The following is a 22,136-nucleotide window of genomic DNA, read 5'->3' as shown; positions in this document are numbered from 1 at the left end:
GGCTGGCTCTGCCGGCCCGGGATCCTTGTTGGCTCAGCAGCCCCCCAGGATTCCCCTCCCAGAGCAGCGTCGCGACGTGTTTACGAAGTTTATTCCTGTAGAGACGTTTTCACCCAAGCAGTAGGGGCCGGGAAGCCCGGCGTGCCGAGTTGTTCGGAGGTTGCTGCGGGGGTTTTACCGATGAGCTCTTCCCTAGCGCCGGGCTGAAGAGCAGGCGGGCGCTGCGGGGCTGCGGTGCCCGGGGATGTGCCCCCCATGGCCGGGGCTGCGGGGTCCCCGCCGCCGCTGCCCGGCTGCTCGTACACGGCCATCCACGTTAATTAGACCTTCCCCTTCCATCAGCCTGCCCTGTTTGCTTAGCCACGGTTCACAGCGCGAGGGAAACTGCGGGGGAAACGTGTTCTGGCTGCAAGGGAAGGCTTGCGGGCTGTCAGGCTGACAGCTCGCTGCTTTTGAACAGAAACGGTGCAGCCGCGTTGCCGGGAGGTCTTTTTTCTTCTTTTTGTCAGCAATTCTTCGGCCACACACCGAGTGCCTTTTGTGTGATAGAGTGACAGTGGCTGCGAGGCTCAAGAGCAAGTAAACTCTGACTTGCAGAATTCAAATCTCTCCTCTTCCTGCTCTAAATTTTCATTTTGCCCAGCCTCGCTTCGTTTCTCCTTTAAAAAGAAACAGCAAAGATACCCTTTCCCTTCCCTCCCCTTTGCTGCACGAGTGACCACAGCAAAGAGATAAAGGGAGAGCTGGCACTTACACTCCGGTCCCACTGTGCCCACCCCCATTGCCCACCGACCCCTCCACCGCTTCCCTGGAGACCCCCAATGCAACTGCTGGAGCTGAGTTCTCAGGAACAAAACCTTGGGGAATCCAAATCTCTGCCAGGTTCCCCAGAGCAGGCTGCTCCTCTTCCTCCATCTCCAAGGGCTTAGGCGTGATGCTGGTCCCCCTCTGCCACCGCAGAGCTTTACCCCGCCGGCGGACAGGAGCGTGCTGGCTCTGCTGAGCTGAAGGCACCACGTCTCCTTTGCCGGGGCTTTAATGAGTTGGTTGCCTGACAGCCCCCCCAGAAGCAAGGCTTGTGCAGAGCTCCCTGGCACCTTTACAGTTCAACACAAAGATGTTCTGGCATTTTGAACAGGTGGTGAGCGATCCCATAGATGTTGATAAGGCATATCGTCTGTCATATACTCCTTTTTTTTAAAAAAAATAAAATATATATATATATATATCATTTTGCACAACCAGTCTATGGAGAGCAGTTTTCATGCTAAAAACACAGAAGAGGCGCAACTGCACGAGCAAGCAAATACAAACTCGGGTGGTATTAAGGGTTGTTTTTTTTTCTCAATAAACTTTATCTGTTTCTTTTGTCAGATGTGAAATTCCATCTGTGCAATGTTTGGAAGGATTCCTGCAGTAAATATGCCCTGTAAATGGGGTTCACCCAGGGGTAATCAGGGCATATCTCAGATTCTCATGCCTGCTCAGTAACATCATTAGAAGAAATAATAAAAGCAACCCTTAATCTTCCAAGGAATGCAGTACTAGAGGCTTCTAAAGGGAACTCATTAAATCAATGCTAAGCTACTTGTCAATCCAGTAATGAGGTATGAGCTTCATTTTAACAGCACTTGCTGAGTTTGAAAGGGCTCAGCTCTGACTTACAACAGGCGTGCGGGGCATTGCGGAGTTGTGCAGCATCCTGTGATAGCACCAGTTGTGATCACAATTGTTCACAACTAATGTTGTGTTTCCACAGCATCATCCTGATGCACCATCCTTTCTATCAGTACAGCCGCTGGGCATGCTATGGACTTTGTCTCATCACTGAGGTAAATGCAGGGACACACCAGGCTCTGAGAGCCACAGGCCACCTCCCCTGGAACCTGCGCCTTGCAGATAAGCACTTGAAAGTGCTCTGCAGCAGGAGTGTTGAATTAAGCTAAGTAGGTTTGTGTGTCAGTGGGTCCCAAGGGGCACAGCAGGGAGGGCAAAGCGATGTGATGGTTGGAAGAGAGTTTGGGGCTTTGAAACTCTTCTCAGCAGCTGTCAAAACAAAGGTGACACCATCAGCAGGGGTTGAACGCAGGACTGTGTCTGAGGCAATCATGTCCCAGAGGACTGAGGCTGATGTCCATACCTTCAAGGCCAGTGCCATGAACACTCAGGAGTCCAGTAGCCTCCTGCAAGATAGTGGTGGAAGGCTGGGAGCAGAGGGGAACCCAGCGTGGTACTGCTGTGCATCGCTCCCACAGTGTGCTGAGGAAGCCTTAGCCCTCGCCTCTGTAACTTCCTTGGCTACTGCACTTTCCCCTCAGCCCCATTCTGCCTGCACAAACAAAGGCTCCTGGTTGTCACAGTTTGATCCCTTTCAGATGTATGGGCAGGCACAAAACAATCTTTACCAAAGCTGATGGCAGGGATGGGCTCTCCTTCAGTGGCTAGAGGTCACCGAGCAGTTCTTCATGCTGGGGCATCAAGGGCTCTGCTTTGGAAGGAACATAGAATCATGAAATCATAGAATCATCCTGGTTGGAAGGAACCTTGAAGATCATCAAGTCCAACCATAACCTAAATCCTCCTACCGTAACATCATTTACCTGTTCAGTGCTTAAATCATGTCACTAAGCACGATGTCTATATTTCTTTTAAACACTTCCAGGGATGGCAACTCCACCCCCTCCCAGGGCAGCCTGTTCCACTGTCCAACCTTTGCTTCGGTAAAGAAATTCTTTCTAATATCCAGCCTAAACCTCCCCCGGTGCAGCTTCAGGCCCTTTCCTCTTGTCCTGTCATTATTCACTTGAGAGAAGAGGCCACCTCCCAACAGCCTCCTTTCAGGTAGTTGTAGAGAGCAACTCAGCCTCCTCTTCTTCAGACTAAACAATCCCAGTTCCTTCAGCCTCTCCTCATAGGACTTATTCTCCAGCCCTTTCACCAGCTTTGTAGCCCTTCTCTGGACACGCTCCAGCAACTCAACATCCTTCTTGTCATGAGGGGCCCAGAACTGCTCACAGCACTCGAGGTGCAGCCTCACCAGTGCTGAGTGCAGGGGCATGATCACCTCTCCACTCCTGATGGCCACACTATTTCTGATGCAGGCCAGGATGCCATTTGCCTTCTTGGCCACCTGGGCACACTGCTGGCTCACGTTAAGTCGGCTGTCAACCGGCACCCCCAGATCCTTCTCCGCCACGGAGCTTTCCAACCACTCATCCCCAAGCCCGTAGCTTTGCATTGAGTTGTTGTGACCAAAGTGCAGAACCTGGCACTTGGCCTTGTTAAACCTCACACAATTGGCCTTGGGCCATCGATCCAGTCTGTCCAAGTCTCTGTGCAGAACCTTCCTACCCTCAAGCAGATCGACGCTTCCTCCCAGCTTAGTGTCATCTGCAAACTTACTTAGGAAGCACTCGTGAGATGTGTGACATGAGATGACCCACCCTCACCTAGCAGATACCAGCCACAGAAACCTTCCCCAGAAACCTGAGCTCGAGATCCCCAAAAGCATGGCTCTTGTGTCTACCAGAGGAAAGCTTCAGGTTGCTGGTAGCTGTGCCCAGGCCAAGGGGTCGGGGATGGGGTTGTCCCCTGGGGTGGCCACCTGCCGAGCTGGTGGAGCTGAGTGCAGGAGGTGGAGGGGCAGCCATGCTGGGGCTGCAGGAGAGGGAAGATTAAAGGCTTTGCAGTGTTACTGCCTGGTGCCAAACTGGAGCAAATCAGCTTGAAAGAGGCCACTTGTTCTCAGAGCTGAGTGAAGAAGGAAATTTCAGCATAATGTGCTTCCTACCCAGTGCCTACATATAGAGTATGTATGCCTGGGGAAGCAAGCACTGCTCAGTTTATTTATTTTTAAAGGATCCTCTTGCCCAGAGACACCCAGCAGTTCATTACCCACTTGCCTGGACGTGAATTCCCTCTGCGCTTTGCACGCGTGCCCAGGGCCCAGCACACGTGTGGAACATGTCCCTGTCCCACCCCTGCCACAGCCTGGTCTGCTGCCAGGAAAAGGGGAAGACAGCAGATTGAGGGGAAGCCTTGGCCATGTTTCATACAGCATAAGGTGATCTGGCAGCACCACTGTGGATGGGGATTTCACATTGTTCCTGGAGTGCCACTGGATGGGGTCATGCAGCCAAACCCCCAGCTTGCCAGTGGAGGTTTGTTGCACCAAAGCTAAGCCAGATCTGCAGTCCTATTTTCCTTCATGTTATTAACCCTTTGGCTGCACTTTAATAAAAATTCCTATTGAGTCTCTTTCCAATTAAAAATACACCAGGAAGAAAATATTCCCTGCCTCATGCCCATTTTTTTTCCCATGAAGAAACTTCTGAAAATGTTTTCTTTTGACCTTTGAGGTTTAAATGGTAGCAGAGCCAAACCAGCCAGTGGGCTTATTCCCAGGCATGTGGCTGAATGGCTCTGGTTTTCAAATATCACAGGGTAATGTTTTTGCTCACAGAGTTGTAAGGTGTTCCTCTGAGAAAAATGCTTAATCAGAGAGGATTTCTGTTTCCAGTGTCTTAATCAACCTCATATATGTAACAATGATGGAAAGTCAGAGTGGTACAGAGCCTGAACTAACCCAAAGAATGAAAAAGACCACCACCTTTGTCAAGGCTTCAAGGAAATCACTGTGTGGTATTTTCTTGCTCTTCAGAAAGCAAATAAAAAATTTTGGAGCAAGTTTACTGGTTTACTGAGTCATTCTGGTTGCCAAACAGAATTTTTTTTTCTTCTCATAGAAATTTATTGAGTTCAATTTTTCTGGGTATTTGCTGTACTGACCCATGGAGCAGGACACTAAGATGTCCGCAGCTATTTTTCCTCTTGGCCTGAGGTCCACAATGAGCAGAACAAAGCTAAGACCACATTTTGGTGCTGTGGTTATTGCACTGAAACGTCAGCGCACAGGAGCTGGGTCTGTCATGTGAGGTTTTAATTTTAATTAGAGCAACAGCAACTGTGGCATAAATGCCTAGACTCTAGCAAACCCAACAGGCTTTTCCAAAGCTTGCCACGCTATTTTTAACATGCCAAACTGGATTCAGATTAAAAGCAAAACACAGCACAAAAATAATAGCGTGATGATCAGTTCAAGGCAATTAAATATTTTTGCATCCCCGTGACTCCCAGCACAGCAGGGCAGGCATGCTCTGCGGTGCCTATGGACCCCATTCCCTGTCTGTTTGGACCAGGGATTAAGGGCAACACCCTTTTAGCTGCTGAGTGTCAGAGGGATGTGCAGAGGCAGGGTTTACAGGCAGTGGGGACATGGACACCTTGGCAGTCGCTCTGTTTGTGTGCCTGTTCTTCCCATGCATGGACAAGCCAATGCCAAAATCTGCTTTAGCACAGCAAGACATAAGTATGTTTTTGTGGGACCAAGGCCATTTTCTCAGTAAGGGCAGATCTCTGTGGGTGAGGGAGAGTGGAAAGGAGCACAGCCTGGGCCTGGCCAGTGGTCTTGGCTAACCTTGTCTCTCCAATTTCAGCTGGCCCTGGTGAATTCAAGGCATCTGCTAGATGTTCTTGTAAAGCAGCAAGAAATGACTAGCGGGTTCCTAAAACTCCATGACATTACAGCACATAAACAATTTAGAGAGTAAAATGGCTTAAAACCATGCTTTTTAAAAAGTGCTTGAGACCTCTCTCTCTCCTACTCCCCCTTCTCCTTCCTCCCCAGTGAGGGCTCCTCAGTGCACTTAGGGGCCCAAATCATAATTCCAGCACAGGATTCCAGTGTAGCCCCATAATTCTTCTGTACCCATCATCCAGAAAATGTTGTTTACTGCTGTTTATCTTTCTGAAGTCACATGCAGTCTTATTATAGTTACCATAGTTTATACTCACATTAGCCAAGACAAAGTGTAGGTCTAACACTTTCTTGCTAGCCTTACCTACACATTTGGACAAGCCAACTGTAGCAACTTAAGCTACTCACATACAAACTCTTCAGGCTTAATACAAACAAAGCAAACCCATTTTCTTTCTGTCACTTTTCTAGTGAGCTTACTTCTACAGCTGCAAATTGGCCTTTCACTGGCCTCTCACCATGCCTGCTTTTCTTTACTCCGCTAACTGGGTTTACCCTTCTGACAGTCCTTTATTATCAGGAGTGTTGTAATGTCAGACATCGATTGTGTAACTAGTTTTGAAAAAAGAAGCATAGGTTCATCCACATTTAGTGAGGATGTGGTGCTAAAGCATCCTTATTATCCAGTTTACAAAACATTTCAAGCCTAATGCATTAATGTGCTACAGGGTTAATTGCACTTAGTACTCCATTAGCAGCACCTGTGTGCACTGTTTATGTTAAGAAAAGCCAGGGTACTGACATTCCTATTATTTGTCAAAGGTTTTATTACTTTTATGTTTGCTGCAGAAAATAAGAAACTTACTGAGAGGTCAGCCTCTCAAAATAATTCTTCCTGGTTATATTCTGCCATTAATTATTAGTACTGAAAGACTGAATATTAGCAATATGACTCGCAGCAGGTTGCACAAGGATCTCTTTAATGTAGTCTCACTTCTTTTATGAGCCCAAGTGACTCCAAGAAGTAATGCCAGCTTTCCTTGCTTGTAGTGAGAAAGACAACCTCTGCTACGCTGTCTCTATCAGTGCCCCTTGCCACCCCATCCCCTCCCTCCACCCATCACTTGTGTGAGTGTATCATAAGTGTTTTCTCTTCTTCGAAAAGAGAGAAAACAAAAAATTCTCTTTTCCCATCGTGCTCTGTTCAGCAATGTTATAAAGGATGAGGATTGCAACTTACCATACAGCCATGTGCCTCAGGATCCTGAAATGCAAACTTTGGAGGCTCCCATTTCTCATTTTAGGTTAACATGTATAATTAGGAAACCAATAGGATTCACCTCACAGAACTGTTAAACTGGAGCCATCTAAGTTAGTGATGCCTGCTCCAAGCTAGTCATGCAGTTTCCCCCGTGGTCCCTGGGGAGGTGGGTGGTATCTCCAGGGAATGATTCATCCCATCTGAAACTGGGTTTTGGAGACATGTGGGTTGATTTACTGTTTGGAAGTTGTCCTCTTTCTCTATTGGCAAGAGAGGGAGTCTAGCAGAGCAAGATGCATGAGATGCCAAACTTGTAGATGTTTGAAGTTTTGTCAAAGGAATGCCACCCATACATGTCACTGTCAGGTTGAAATGAATGCTGTCAAGCTGCATCACTGCCCCAAGGTAACTGTGAGTCAGCAGCACTGCAGAGCTCCAGCTATTGGAAGTAAAACATTAACCACACTCCTCATCCTCTAACTGAGAGATGTTTGAAGAGCCCAGGGGAGTTTTCATTTTTGCTCAGACTCTCAGCTGAGGACTCTGATGTTTTCTTCCCCACACACGCAAATATGCACTTATTTTCTGTTCTCTTACAGAAACTCCTACTGCATCAAACAGATGGCAAATCTGGCATGCTATTTTTAATACTGCCTAACATTTGGAACTCAGATAAATGGAGTAGTTTTCCAAATACCAGCTGTTAATTAGTGCAAGAAATGAAAAATAGACATAGTTTGGATATAGTTGGGCTCATGCTTGTATCTGAATACAAAGAATGAGAAACTTGGAAAATGTTTAGGTGTGGGATTTTAGGTAAGGCCTCTGCGGGATGTTGGGACCTCTGACTGGTATGTCATTTATTGCTGTTTTTTGAGGAAGACTTATTTGTTTACGTGTTTAGACATACGACTTCCTTCCAGTGATTTCTACAGAGTGGTCTCTAAAAGCTCAAGATCCTACTTCATTTTGATGTGGGTAACAAAGACAGCTGGAGAGACAGGGAAAATTTGCTTAATACTTCTGCCTTAGCAATTCAGAACTACTCTGTGAAAGGTGCTGCTTCAGAAGCAGCAAAAATTTTCACAGTACATGCAAGACACAGAGCTGAGTTTTACCAAACTGAGTTTTCACCTGACACAGTCCTTCAGTCTCATTAGTACAAGATTATCATTTTAGGTTGTTTCAACTATGCACTTTCAGCCCTGACACTGAACAATGCTTGCTAAGCAATGGTGAAAGACATCACCAAATGCTAAAACACAGCAGGCTGACACCAAAAAAAGGAAGTAGGACTGTAAACTGAGGATACACATGCTTTGAAAATATTTCCACATTATTTATTTAGGAATTTTACTAGATTAAAAAAAACCCCAAAGGCTATTTAAATTCTTGGAAGAAAACCCAATTACCAAAAGTAGATCAGAACAGGATAACATTCTGGACAGAGTTTGCAGTTTACAGTGAGGATTAGCCATTCTGAGGATCAGATATAGAACTGGAATTGGATTTGTAGGATGTGTTTTTATCCTTCCTATCTGAAAGCAAAATACCATGTGATTAGTTGTAAGCTGGTAGGTTGCAGCATGTGTGCACAATAGTCCCTTAGTAAAATCTCCATCACATCCTTAATATTGAACTGCTTCTCTGAGTGGAAAAGCCAGCCAGAGTAGCAAAACTCTTCATCCCTACTCTTTCTGAGAAGGCTTTTAAAATCCTTGTCCTCAACCAGAGGTGGATACTATAGATTAAGAAACAGTTTAAAAAAATGCAGAACTGTCTCCAGGACAGAAACCAGACCAACATCAGTGAGCTCTGGGCCAGGAACAAGGCATCTTCATCGAGTCATGCTGTCCTATTTCACAGTCACTGCATACTTCATCAAAATATTATTTCCACTCCAAAAAGTCTCAGTTATTATTCATTCTGCCTTTCCCCCCTTTCCTTCATGTTACTTTCCAAGGCAGAGAGAGAGCATTCCCTACTTAAGTCAAATGGTTGCTTCTTGGTCTTGATGGAGACTCACTGAAACAATCAAACTAAGCATTCAGAGAGGCTGATTTTCCTGACTGACTTGTCATATTTTTTTCTACACATGGTAGAAGTTTTGCTAACAGTAACAAGGACAGAAATATGAAATAATGTTAACTTTTGAAGGCGGGGGGAATTAATTGTTTTCAGATGCTGCATCACTTTTGAGGAATACTTTATTTTCATCCTGGCACAAATCCAAGGGAAATGCAATTAACAGGGTTTATATGTGGCTGATTTTCTTCATGGCATTTATTCATCAATCTGCAAGCCGACGCAGAGGCCTCTGTTTCCTTTTTCCATGTGGTGTATCACCTCTGTGACTCTGATTGCACGATTTTGGCTCTGCCTTTGCTTTCAGAAATAACACTGGCAGCTGAGTGTCTTGTGTTGACCACACTTGCAGGAGAATCTCATACCACCAGAGCAATGTTGGAGACTCTGTGTCTACTCTTTCTCATAGGAGGTATATCAGGAGCTGAATCCCTGGTTCCAATAGGGCTCTGCTGACCTATGTGACTATGCCCTTTTTTTTACATGTATGATAGGGAAACCTATACATGTGTGATCTGAGCCCACTAGGCTGGCTCTGCCGGCCCGGGATCCTTGTTGGCTCAGCAGCCCCCCAGGATTCCCCTCCCAGAGCAGCGTCGCGACGTGTTTACGAAGTTTATTCCTGTAGAGACGTTTTCACCCAAGCAGTAGGGGCCGGGAAGCCCGGCGTGCCGAGTTGTTCGGAGGTTGCTGCGGGGGTTTTACCGATGAGCTCTTCCCTAGCGCCGGGCTGAAGAGCAGGCGGGCGCTGCGGGGCTGCGGTGCCCGGGGATGTGCCCCCCATGGCCGGGGCTGCGGGGTCCCCGCCGCCGCTGCCCGGCTGCTCGTACACGGCCATCCACGTTAATTAGACCTTCCCCTTCCATCAGCCTGCCCTGTTTGCTTAGCCACGGTTCACAGCGCGAGGGAAACTGCGGGGGAAACGTGTTCTGGCTGCAAGGGAAGGCTTGCGGGCTGTCAGGCTGACAGCTCGCTGCTTTTGAACAGAAACGGTGCCGCCGCGTTGCCGGGAGGTCTTTTTTCTTCTTTTTGTCAGCAATTCTTCGGCCACACACCGAGTGCCTTTTGTGTGATAGAGTGACAGTGGCTGCGAGGCTCAAGAGCAAGTAAACTCTGACTTGCAGAATTCAAATCTCTCCTCTTCCTGCTCTAAATTTTCATTTTGCCCAGCCTCGCTTCGTTTCTCCTTTAAAAAGAAACAGCAAAGATACCCTTTCCCTTCCCTCCCCTTTGCTGCACGAGTGACCACAGCAAAGAGATAAAGGGAGAGCTGGCACTTACACTCCGGTCCCACTGTGCCCACCCCCATTGCCCACCGACCCCTCCACCGCTTCCCTGGAGACCCCCAATGCAACTGCTGGAGCTGAGTTCTCAGGAACAAAACCTTGGGGAATCCAAATCTCTGCCAGGTTCCCCAGAGCAGGCTGCTCCTCTTCCTCCATCTCCAAGGGCTTAGGCGTGATGCTGGTCCCCCTCTGCCACCGCAGAGCTTTACCCCGCCGGCGGACAGGAGCGTGCTGGCTCTGCTGAGCTGAAGGCACCACGTCTCCTTTGCCGGGGCTTTAATGAGTTGGTTGCCTGACAGCCCCCCCAGAAGCAAGGCTTGTGCAGAGCTCCCTGGCACCTTTACAGTTCAACACAAAGATGTTCTGGCATTTTGAACAGGTGGTGAGCGATCCCATAGATGTTGATAAGGCATATCGTCTGTCATATACTCCTTTTTTTTAAAAAAAATAAAATATATATATATATATATCATTTTGCACAACCAGTCTATGGAGAGCAGTTTTCATGCTAAAAACACAGAAGAGGCGCAACTGCACGAGCAAGCAAATACAAACTCGGGTGGTATTAAGGGTTGTTTTTTTTTCTCAATAAACTTTATCTGTTTCTTTTGTCAGATGTGAAATTCCATCTGTGCAATGTTTGGAAGGATTCCTGCAGTAAATATGCCCTGTAAATGGGGTTCACCCAGGGGTAATCAGGGCATATCTCAGATTCTCATGCCTGCTCAGTAACATCATTAGAAGAAATAATAAAAGCAACCCTTAATCTTCCAAGGAATGCAGTACTAGAGGCTTCTAAAGGGAACTCATTAAATCAATGCTAAGCTACTTGTCAATCCAGTAATGAGGTATGAGCTTCATTTTAACAGCACTTGCTGAGTTTGAAAGGGCTCAGCTCTGACTTACAACAGGCGTGCGGGGCATTGCGGAGTTGTGCAGCATCCTGTGATAGCACCAGTTGTGATCACAATTGTTCACAACTAATGTTGTGTTTCCACAGCATCATCCTGATGCACCATCCTTTCTATCAGTACAGCCGCTGGGCATGCTATGGACTTTGTCTCATCACTGAGGTAAATGCAGGGACACACCAGGCTCTGAGAGCCACAGGCCACCTCCCCTGGAACCTGCGCCTTGCAGATAAGCACTTGAAAGTGCTCTGCAGCAGGAGTGTTGAATTAAGCTAAGTAGGTTTGTGTGTCAGTGGGTCCCAAGGGGCACAGCAGGGAGGGCAAAGCGATGTGATGGTTGGAAGAGAGTTTGGGGCTTTGAAACTCTTCTCAGCAGCTGTCAAAACAAAGGTGACACCATCAGCAGGGGTTGAACGCAGGACTGTGTCTGAGGCAATCATGTCCCAGAGGACTGAGGCTGATGTCCATACCTTCAAGGCCAGTGCCATGAACACTCAGGAGTCCAGTAGCCTCCTGCAAGATAGTGGTGGAAGGCTGGGAGCAGAGGGGAACCCAGCGTGGTACTGCTGTGCATCGCTCCCACAGTGTGCTGAGGAAGCCTTAGCCCTCGCCTCTGTAACTTCCTTGGCTACTGCACTTTCCCCTCAGCCCCATTCTGCCTGCACAAACAAAGGCTCCTGGTTGTCACAGTTTGATCCCTTTCAGATGTATGGGCAGGCACAAAACAATCTTTACCAAAGCTGATGGCAGGGATGGGCTCTCCTTCAGTGGCTAGAGGTCACCGAGCAGTTCTTCATGCTGGGGCATCAAGGGCTCTGCTTTGGAAGGGACATAGAATCATGAAATCATAGAATCATCCTGGTTGGAAGGAACCTTGAAGATCATCAAGTCCAACCATAACCTAAATCCCCCTACCATAACATCATTTACCTGTTCAGTGCTTAAATCATGTCACTAAGCACGATATCTATATTTCTTTTAAACACTTCCAGGGATGGCAACTCCACCACCTCCCAGGGCAGCCTGTTCCACTGTCCAACCTTTGCTTCGGTAAAGAAATTCTTTCTAATATCCAGCCTAAACCTCCCCCGGTGCAGCTTCAGGCCCTTTCCTCTTGTCCTGTCATTATTCACTTGAGAGAAGAGGCCACCTCCCAACAGCCTCCTTTCAGGTAGTTGTAGAGAGCAACTCAGCCTCCTCTTCTTCAGACTAAACAATCCCAGTTCCTTCAGCCTCTCCTCATAGGACTTATTCTCCAGACCTTTCACCAGCTTTGTAGCCCTTCTCTGGACACGCTCCAGCAACTCAACATCCTTCTTGTCATGAGGGGCCCAGAACTGCTCACAGCACTCGAGGTGCAGCCTCACCAGTGCTGAGTGCAGGGGCATGATCACCTCTCCACTCCTGATGGCCACACTATTTCTGATGCAGGCCAGGATGCCATTTGCCTTCTTGGCCACCTGGGCACACTGCTGGCTCACGTTAAGTCGGCTGTCAACCGGCACCCCCAGATCCTCCTCCGCCACGGAGCTTTCCAACCACTCATCCCCAAGCCCGTAGCTTTGCATTGAGTTGTTGTGACCAAAGTGCAGAACCTGGCACTTGGCCTTGTTAAACCTCACACAATTGGCCTTGGGCCATCGATCCAGTCTGTCCAAGTCTCTGTGCAGAACCTTCCTACCCTCAAGCAGATCGACGCTTCCTCCCAGCTTAGTGTCATCTGCAAACTTACTTAGGAAGCACTCGTGAGATGTGTGACATGAGATGACCCACCCTCACCTAGCAGATACCAGCCACAGAAACCTTCCCCAGAAACCTGAGCTCGAGATCCCCAAAAGCATGGCTCTTGTGTCTACCAGAGGAAAGCTTCAGGTTGCTGGTAGCTGTGCCCAGGCCAAGGGGTCGGGGATGGGGTTGTCCCCTGGGGTGGCCACCTGCCGAGCTGGTGGAGCTGAGTGCAGGAGGTGGAGGGGCAGCCATGCTGGGGCTGCAGGAGAGGGAAGATTAAAGGCTTTGCAGTGTTACTGCCTGGTGCCAAACTGGAGCAAATCAGCTTGAAAGAGGCCACTTGTTCTCAGAGCTGAGTGAAGAAGGAAATTTCAGCATAATGTGCTTCCTACCCAGTGCCTACATATAGAGTATGTATGCCTGGGGAAGCAAGCACTGCTCAGTTTATTTATTTTTAAAGGATCCTCTTGCCCAGAGACACCCAGCAGTTCATTACCCACTTGCCTGGACGTGAATTCCCTCTGCGCTTTGCACGCGTGCCCAGGGCCCAGCACACGTGTGGAACATGTCCCTGTCCCACCCCTGCCACAGCCTGGTCTGCTGCCAGGAAAAGGGGAAGACAGCAGATTGAGGGGAAGCCTTGGCCATGTTTCATACAGCATAAGGTGATCTGGCAGCACCACTGTGGATGGGGATTTCACATTGTTCCTGGAGTGCCACTGGATGGGGTCATGCAGCCAAACCCCCAGCTTGCCAGTGGAGGTTTGTTGCACCAAAGCTAAGCCAGATCTGCAGTCCTATTTTCCTTCATGTTATTAACCCTTTGGCTGCACTTTAATAAAAATTCCTATTGAGTCTCTTTCCAATTAAAAATACACCAGGAAGAAAATATTCCCTGCCTCATGCCCATTTTTTTTCCCATGAAGAAACTTCTGAAAATGTTTTCTTTTGACCTTTGAGGTTTAAATGGTAGCAGAGCCAAACCAGCCAGTGGGCTTATTCCCAGGCATGTGGCTGAATGGCTCTGGTTTTCAAATATCACAGGGTAATGTTTTTGCTCACAGAGTTGTAAGGTGTTCCTCTGAGAAAAATGCTTAATCAGAGAGGATTTCTGTTTCCAGTGTCTTAATCAACCTCATATATGTAACAATGATGGAAAGTCAGAGTGGTACAGAGCCTGAACTAACCCAAAGAATGAAAAAGACCACCACCTTTGTCAAGGCTTCAAGGAAATCACTGTGTGGTATTTTCTTGCTCTTCAGAAAGCAAATAAAAAATTTTGGAGCAAGTTTACTGGTTTACTGAGTCATTCTGGTTGCCAAACAGAATTTTTTTTTCTTCTCATAGAAATTTATTGAGTTCAATTTTTCTGGGTATTTGCTGTACTGACCCATGGAGCAGGACACTAAGATGTCCGCAGCTATTTTTCCTCTTGGCCTGAGGTCCACAATGAGCAGAACAAAGCTAAGACCACATTTTGGTGCTGTGGTTATTGCACTGAAACGTCAGCGCACAGGAGCTGGGTCTGTCATGTGAGGTTTTAATTTTAATTAGAGCAACAGCAACTGTGGCATAAATGCCTAGACTCTAGCAAACCCAACAGGCTTTTCCAAAGCTTGCCACGCTATTTTTAACATGCCAAACTGGATTCAGATTAAAAGCAAAACACAGCACAAAAATAATAGCGTGATGATCAGTTCAAGGCAATTAAATATTTTTGCATCCCCGTGACTCCCAGCACAGCAGGGCAGGCATGCTCTGCGGTGCCTATGGACCCCATTCCCTGTCTGTTTGGACCAGGGATTAAGGGCAACACCCTTTTAGCTGCTGAGTGTCAGAGGGATGTGCAGAGGCAGGGTTTACAGGCAGTGGGGACATGGACACCTTGGCAGTCGCTCTGTTTGTGTGCCTGTTCTTCCCATGCATGGACAAGCCAATGCCAAAATCTGCTTTAGCACAGCAAGACATAAGTATGTTTTTGTGGGACCAAGGCCATTTTCTCAGTAAGGGCAGATCTCTGTGGGTGAGGGAGAGTGGAAAGGAGCACAGCCTGGGCCTGGCCAGTGGTCTTGGCTAACCTTGTCTCTCCAATTTCAGCTGGCCCTGGTGAATTCAAGGCATCTGCTAGATGTTCTTGTAAAGCAGCAAGAAATGACTAGCGGGTTCCTAAAACTCCATGACATTACAGCACATAAACAATTTAGAGAGTAAAATGGCTTAAAACCATGCTGTTTAAAAAGTGCTTGAGACCTCTCTCTCTCCTACTCCCCCTTCTCCTTCCTCCCCAGTGAGGGCTCCTCAGTGCACTTAGGGGCCCAAATCATAATTCCAGCACAGGATTCCAGTGTAGCCCCATAATTCTTCTGTACCCATCATCCAGAAAATGTTGTTTACTGCTGTTTATCTTTCTGAAGTCACATGCAGTCTTATTATAGTTACCATAGTTTATACTCACATTAGCCAAGACAAAGTGTAGGTCTAACACTTTCTTGCTAGCCTTACCTACACATTTGGACAAGCCAACTGTAGCAACTTAAGCTACTCACATACAAACTCTTCAGGCTTAATACAAACAAAGCAAACCCATTTTCTTTCTGTCACTTTTCTAGTGAGCTTACTTCTACAGCTGCAAATTGGCCTTTCACTGGCCTCTCACCATGCCTGCTTTTCTTTACTCCGCTAACTGGGTTTACCCTTCTGACAGTCCTTTATTATCAGGAGTGTTGTAATGTCAGACATCGATTGTGTAACTAGTTTTGAAAAAAGAAGCATAGGTTCATCCACATTTAGTGAGGATGTGGTGCTAAAGCATCCTTATTATCCAGTTTACAAAACATTTCAAGCCTAATGCATTAATGTGCTACAGGGTTAATTGCACTTAGTACTCCATTAGCAGCACCTGTGTGCACTGTTTATGTTAAGAAAAGCCAGGGTACTGACATTCCTATTATTTGTCAAAGGTTTTATTACTTTTATGTTTGCTGCAGAAAATAAGAAACTTACTGAGAGGTCAGCCTCTCAAAATAATTCTTCCTGGTTATATTCTGCCATTAATTATTAGTACTGAAAGACTGAATATTAGCAATATGACTCGCAGCAGGTTGCACAAGGATCTCTTTAATGTAGTCTCACTTCTTTTATGAGCCCAAGTGACTCCAAGAAGTAATGCCAGCTTTCCTTGCTTGTAGTGAGAAAGACAACCTCTGCTACGCTGTCTCTATCAGTGCCCCTTGCCACCCCATCCCCTCCCTCCACCCATCACTTGTGTGAGTGTATCATAAGTGTTTTCTCTTCTTCGAAAAGAGAGAAAACAAAAAATTCTCTTTTCCCATCGTGCTCTGTTCAGCAATGTTATAAAGGATGAGGATTGCAACTTACCATACAGCCATGTGCCTCAGGATCCTGAAATGCAAACTTTGGAGGCTCCCATTTCTCATTTTAGGTTAACATGTATAATTAGGAAACCAATAGGATTCACCTCACAGAACTGTTAAACTGGAGCCATCTAAGTTAGTGATGCCTGCTCCAAGCTAGTCATGCAGTTTCCCCCGTGGTCCCTGGGGAGGTGGGTGGTATCTCCAGGGAATGATTCATCCCATCTGAAACTGGGTTTTGGAGACATGTGGGTTGATTTACTGTTTGGAAGTTGTCCTCTTTCTCTATTGGCAAGAGAGGGAGTCTAGCAGAGCAAGATGCATGAGATGCCAAACTTGTAGATGTTTGAAGTTTTGTCAAAGGAATGCCACCCATACATGTCACTGTCAGGTTGAAATGAATGCTGTCAAGCTGCATCACTGCCCCAAGGTAACTGTGAGTCAGCAGCACTGCAGAGCTCCAGCTATTGGAAGTAAAACATTAACCACACTCCTCATCCTCTAACTGAGAGATGTTTGAAGAGCCCAGGGGAGTTTTCATTTTTGCTCAGACTCTCAGCTGAGGACTCTGATGTTTTCTTCCCCACACACGCAAATATGCACTTATTTTCTGTTCTCTTACAGAAACTCCTACTGCATCAAACAGATGGCAAATCTGGCATGCTATTTTTAATACTGCCTAACATTTGGAACTCAGATAAATGGAGTAGTTTTCCAAATACCAGCTGTTAATTAGTGCAAGAAATGAAAAATAGACATAGTTTGGATATAGTTGGGCTCATGCTTGTATCTGAATACAAAGAATGAGAAACTTGGAAAATGTTTAGGTGTGGGATTTTAGGTAAGGCCTCTGCGGGATGTTGGGACCTCTGACTGGTATGTCATTTATTGCTGTTTTTTGAGGAAGACTTATTTGTTTACGTGTTTAGACATACGACTTCCTTCCAGTGATTTCTACAGAGTGGTCTCTAAAAGCTCAAGATCCTACTTCATTTTGATGTGGGTAACAAAGACAGCTGGAGAGACAGGGAAAATTTGCTTAATACTTCTGCCTTAGCAATTCAGAACTACTCTGTGAAAGGTGCTGCTTCAGAAGCAGCAAAAATTTTCACAGTACATGCAAGACACAGAGCTGAGTTTTACCAAACTGAGTTTTCACCTGACACAGTCCTTCAGTCTCATTAGTACAAGATTATCATTTTAGGTTGTTTCAACTATGCACTTTCAGCCCTGACACTGAACAATGCTTGCTAAGCAATGGTGAAAGACATCACCAAATGCTAAAACACAGCAGGCTGACACCAAAAAAAGGAAGTAGGACTGTAAACTGAGGATACACGTGCTTTGAAAATATTTCCACATTATTTATTTAGGAATTTTACTAGATTAAAAAAAACCCCAAAGGCTATTTAAATTCTTGGAAGAAAACCCAATTACCAAAAGTAGATCAGAACAGGATAACATTCTGGACAGAGTTTGCAGTTTACAGTGAGGATTAGCCATTCTGAGGATCAGATATAGAACTGGAATTGGATTTGTAGGATGTGTTTTTATCCTTCCTATCTGAAAGCAAAATACCATGTGATTAGTTGTAAGCTGGTAGGTTGCAGCATGTGTGCACAATAGTCCCTTAGTAAAATCTCCATCACATCCTTAATATTGAACTGCTTCTCTGAGTGGAAAAGCCAGCCAGAGTAGCAAAACTCTTCATCCCTACTCTTTCTGAGAAGGCTTTTAAAATCCTTGTCCTCAACCAGAGGTGGATACTATAGATTAAGAAACAGTTTAAAAAAATGCAGAACTGTCTCCAGGACAGAAACCAGACCAACATCAGTGAGCTCTGGGCCAGGAACAAGGCATCTTCATCGAGTCATGCTGTCCTATTTCACAGTCACTGCATACTTCATCAAAATATTATTTCCACTCCAAAAAGTCTCAGTTATTATTCATTCTGCCTTTCCCCCCTTTCCTTCATGTTACTTTCCAAGGCAGAGAGAGAGCATTCCCTACTTAAGTCAAATGGTTGCTTCTTGGTCTTGATGGAGACTCACTGAAACAATCAAACTAAGCATTCAGAGAGGCTGATTTTCCTGACTGACTTGTCATATTTTTTTCTACACATGGTAGAAGTTTTGCTAACAGTAACAAGGACAGAAATATGAAATAATGTTAACTTTTGAAGGCGGGGGGAATTAATTGTTTTCAGATGCTGCATCACTTTTGAGGAATACTTTATTTTCATCCTGGCACAAATCCAAGGGAAATGCAATTAACAGGGTTTATATGTGGCTGATTTTCTTCATGGCATTTATTCATCAATCTGCAAGCCGACGCAGAGGCCTCTGTTTCCTTTTTCCATGTGGTGTATCACCTCTGTGACTCTGATTGCACGATTTTGGCTCTGCCTTTGCTTTCAGAAATAACACTGGCAGCTGAGTGTCTTGTGTTGACCACACTTGCAGGAGAATCTCATACCACCAGAGCAATGTTGGAGACTCTGTGTCTACTCTTTCTCGTAGGAGGTATGTCAGGAGCTGAATCCCTGGTTCCAATAGGGCTCTGCTGACCTATGTGACTATGCCCTTTTTTTTACATGTATGATAGGGAAACCTATACATGTGTGATCTGAGCCCACTACCATAACTGTACAGACTGCTGTGTTCTCCTGCTTTTGGCCTGTGATATGCTCCACAGCAAGGTCACAGTCCTGCCCTAAGCAGTGATTTCTCCCAGAACCAGACGGTAATGCAAGGAGTGAGGTGCTGTGAGACACACCACAGCAGTGGCTTCCCACCCAGGCACAGGAACAGGGACTTAAGCAAGGTGGCAACTGCGGATCAGAGACAGCTGAGACAGGTGTGAAGGGAGATGAAGTCCCTCAGTGCTGGCTGTGGGTCTGGATCAGACCCACAAGCAGTGCCAGAAAATTATCATCATCAACACCCAGGCTGAACTGCAGTGGTTTCAAGACAACTGCCCAAGTATGGACACCTTCACAGGAATGGTGGTCACTTCTGCAACTAGTGTCAACAGGACTGCCTAAGCTCAAAGCTGCAGGTCAACCATCTTCCATGGTCACAGGAAAGACCATGTGTCCCAGCTGGCTCACGTATGGTTGCAATCCCAGTGTCACTATATTGCCTTCATGTTGCAAATGTCCCTACAATGATAATGGACTTTAGGCAAATAGGATTCCTATGCTGTGCTGGAGCCATCAATAGCATGCAGTACTGTCCTCCCATCTCTCCAAAATACATTCCAAACATACTCCATCAGCCCAACTGACATTGACTTTATTGGGAACATAAACCTGCAGACAATAACAGGAACAATTGCATATTGCTGGGAAATGTCTGAGGCTGGCTGCTTTGTTTTAGGACAGAAGGAAGTTGGTCAGAAAAGCTCAGCAGGTGTTGCAGTAGAACAAAACTTCAGTAGTGTATGTTCTTTGACTAAAAAAACCCAAACAACTGAGGACAACAATCCTGAGATGAGTACCAAAGTACGGTGAGTGATTCACAAATCCACTTTCAGCAAACTTAAGTTTGCTAAAAATGCCAAGTATGGAAAGCTAAAATATATGTGTAGGGATTGCTCGTGATCTAGTATCTACAGGCTTTGATTTGCTTCCCACTCTTTTACTATTATGTTGAGTAAAAGGAAGCATTAAAATTCATCCTTAATGCATTGAAAGCTCCTGCTGCTTTCTATGAGTCAGGCCAGCTTTCTTACCCTGAATGGTTTTTATTTTTTAAATTTTTTTTAATCTTTTCCTTTCTTATCTGTCCTGGTCAATAATAATTGATTTCCATAATAAGAAACCTCAATACCTGAAATAACATTCCTGGCACATCACAGGCCTTTACCCTCTGTTCAACCGCAATTAGTATCATCTCCTCAGTTACTGCATGTACCACTTGTTGTACCCTCCAATACTCTTTCATCTAATTTTAGCAGCTATCACTCTGGTAGCATAGCCCGGTGCTGTGGTAGGAGCAGGGTTTCAGCCCTATCTGAACTCAACTGGCTACGTTTTATTACTTAGATTGCTGTGGTATTTAATAACCAAGGGTCAATCACTGGGCAAAGGAGGCTTTCCGAACACACCGGGCATGAATCCCACCCCTTCTTCCGGTAGCAGCTGCTGACTACCTGAGCAATCAAGAGTCTTGGTGTTTTATAAAGTAAAGATATAGCCTGGTGTAATCTCATCTGGCTTGGAAAATGGGGAATATGGGTGTGCACGCATGTATGGGTCACAGCCACCTCTTGAGGTGACCAGTATCGCTGTGTACTGCAAAAACCCTGGCACTTCACTCAAGAGTAAGAGGGCTCCTCACCACCAGTGAAAAGTGAGGTCTGAAACCTTGCTTCAGCATCAGCTGGAGTGTTGTTGGCATGTTTCAGCCCAGGCACAACAGGACTCAGCCAGGCTAGCTACCTTTAGCTGTTTTGTCCTGACTCCTCCAACACTCCAGAATTGCAATGTTCCCTCCCTGGAAGTGTTCAAGGTCAGGCTGGATGGGGTTTTGAGCAACCTGGTCTAGTGGGAGGTGTCCCTGCCCCTGCAGGGGGGGTGGAAGTAGATGATCTTCATGGCCCCTTCCAACCCAAACCATTCTGTGATTCCATGATTAGCAGCTCCTCGCTGGCAGAGCAGCCCATTGCCTCTCCCATGGCCTCGCCAGTGCTTGAGGCAGAGGTCTGAGTTGACACCACATGATACCTCCAAGTGAGAGATTTCCCCTGGTGTCTCTGAAAGGCACCTTAGAAAGCCTTTTCTAAGTAATATGGGAACCATGTTACTGCAACACTATTATACTTTAGGAATTAAAGCACTTGAAGGCCAAGACTTTTGGAGTGAGGCTGCAGGCTTAATTAACTCCTGGAACCTACACATTTCAGAAGAGTCTTTAATTAGTTGATGAAACACTGTTTTTGCAGCGTGTTCCTCACCTTGCAGAACACATGGGGCCTACTCGAGTGGCCAGATCAATGCAGGGCAGCAGCAGCCCCCACTGCCTGCAGCCTCTACTGCCCACAGCCCCTGCCTCCTCCTGGCAGCACAAGGCAAGGTTGCAGAAATATGCAGGAACAAACTATTGGAAGGCCGTCCCGTGTGATATGCTCCTCATTTTCTGGGTCACCAGCCTCAAGGCTGAACTGCAGGCATGCAACATCCCCTGTGGCCATGATGAACAGCAATAGAAACTTTGCCTGAGAATATGGGATGATGCAGGTGGTTTTGGGGGTGGAAAATGGCATTCCTACTGAGGCACACACAAGGAGAAGAGACTTTTCCCTTGATCTCACTCTGCCTCACACCTCATCAGCAAAACATCACTTTTGTGCTCCTCCTGAGCTTTGCCACTAAGTCCCCAGACGTCCCGTTGCATCCCAAACCCAGAGGCTCTGTGACTATGTTTTTGTTCTTCAGAGGTTTTATTTCCACAGCAGTTCCAAAGCCTCTGCCACAGTCAATCAAAGGCACTCAGAGAGGCTTCCTGCCCCACACCCTGGCTGCAGAAGAGCTTCTCAACCAGGGATCACCATCATCCATGTGCCCTGATGGATGTGAGAGCTTTGGGGAAAATCGTGGTGTGGGATCATGTTACTGAAGTCTACATCATAACAGGGGTCAAGGGCATGTGGTGCTCCCAGACCCACTGCTCCAACAGTCTTCTCCACAGGGAGGCTGCCTGGCATGTGTGGAAAGGCAGGAGGATGAAGGGCATTTGAAGGGTGTGAGAAGGTAACAGCGGCAAATTTTGTCTAGGTCAGAACTCTGACCTAGCAACAGGAATGGTACGGCCTGATAGACTGTAGGAAACTTGGCACAACCTGGGGGAGGAAAAAATCCTGTTTCGTATAAAGCTAGCTTAAGCTGGTGTAGTTCAAAAAGCAGAGCTCTTTTACACCATCCAAGGACTTCCTCAAATCTAGACTGTTTTCTTC

The 22,136-nt window shown here is 46.4% G+C and overlaps 1 protein-coding gene across 1 annotated transcript in view; it reads left to right on the top strand.

Moving 5' to 3' along the window:
- The window catches only part of PDE9A (phosphodiesterase 9A), a 61,195-nt gene that overhangs the window by 1,221 nt on the left and 37,838 nt on the right, over nucleotides 1-22,136 (top strand). The window lies entirely within an intron of this gene.

This window comes from Chaetura pelagica, unplaced genomic scaffold, assembly GCF_000747805.2.
Source record: "Chaetura pelagica isolate M959 unplaced genomic scaffold, ChaPel_1.0 scaffold360, whole genome shotgun sequence".
NCBI lineage: Eukaryota > Metazoa > Chordata > Aves > Apodiformes > Apodidae > Chaetura > Chaetura pelagica.
The sequence above is the reverse complement of the archived record's forward strand: the minus strand, read 5'-3'. Positions and strand labels throughout refer to the sequence as shown.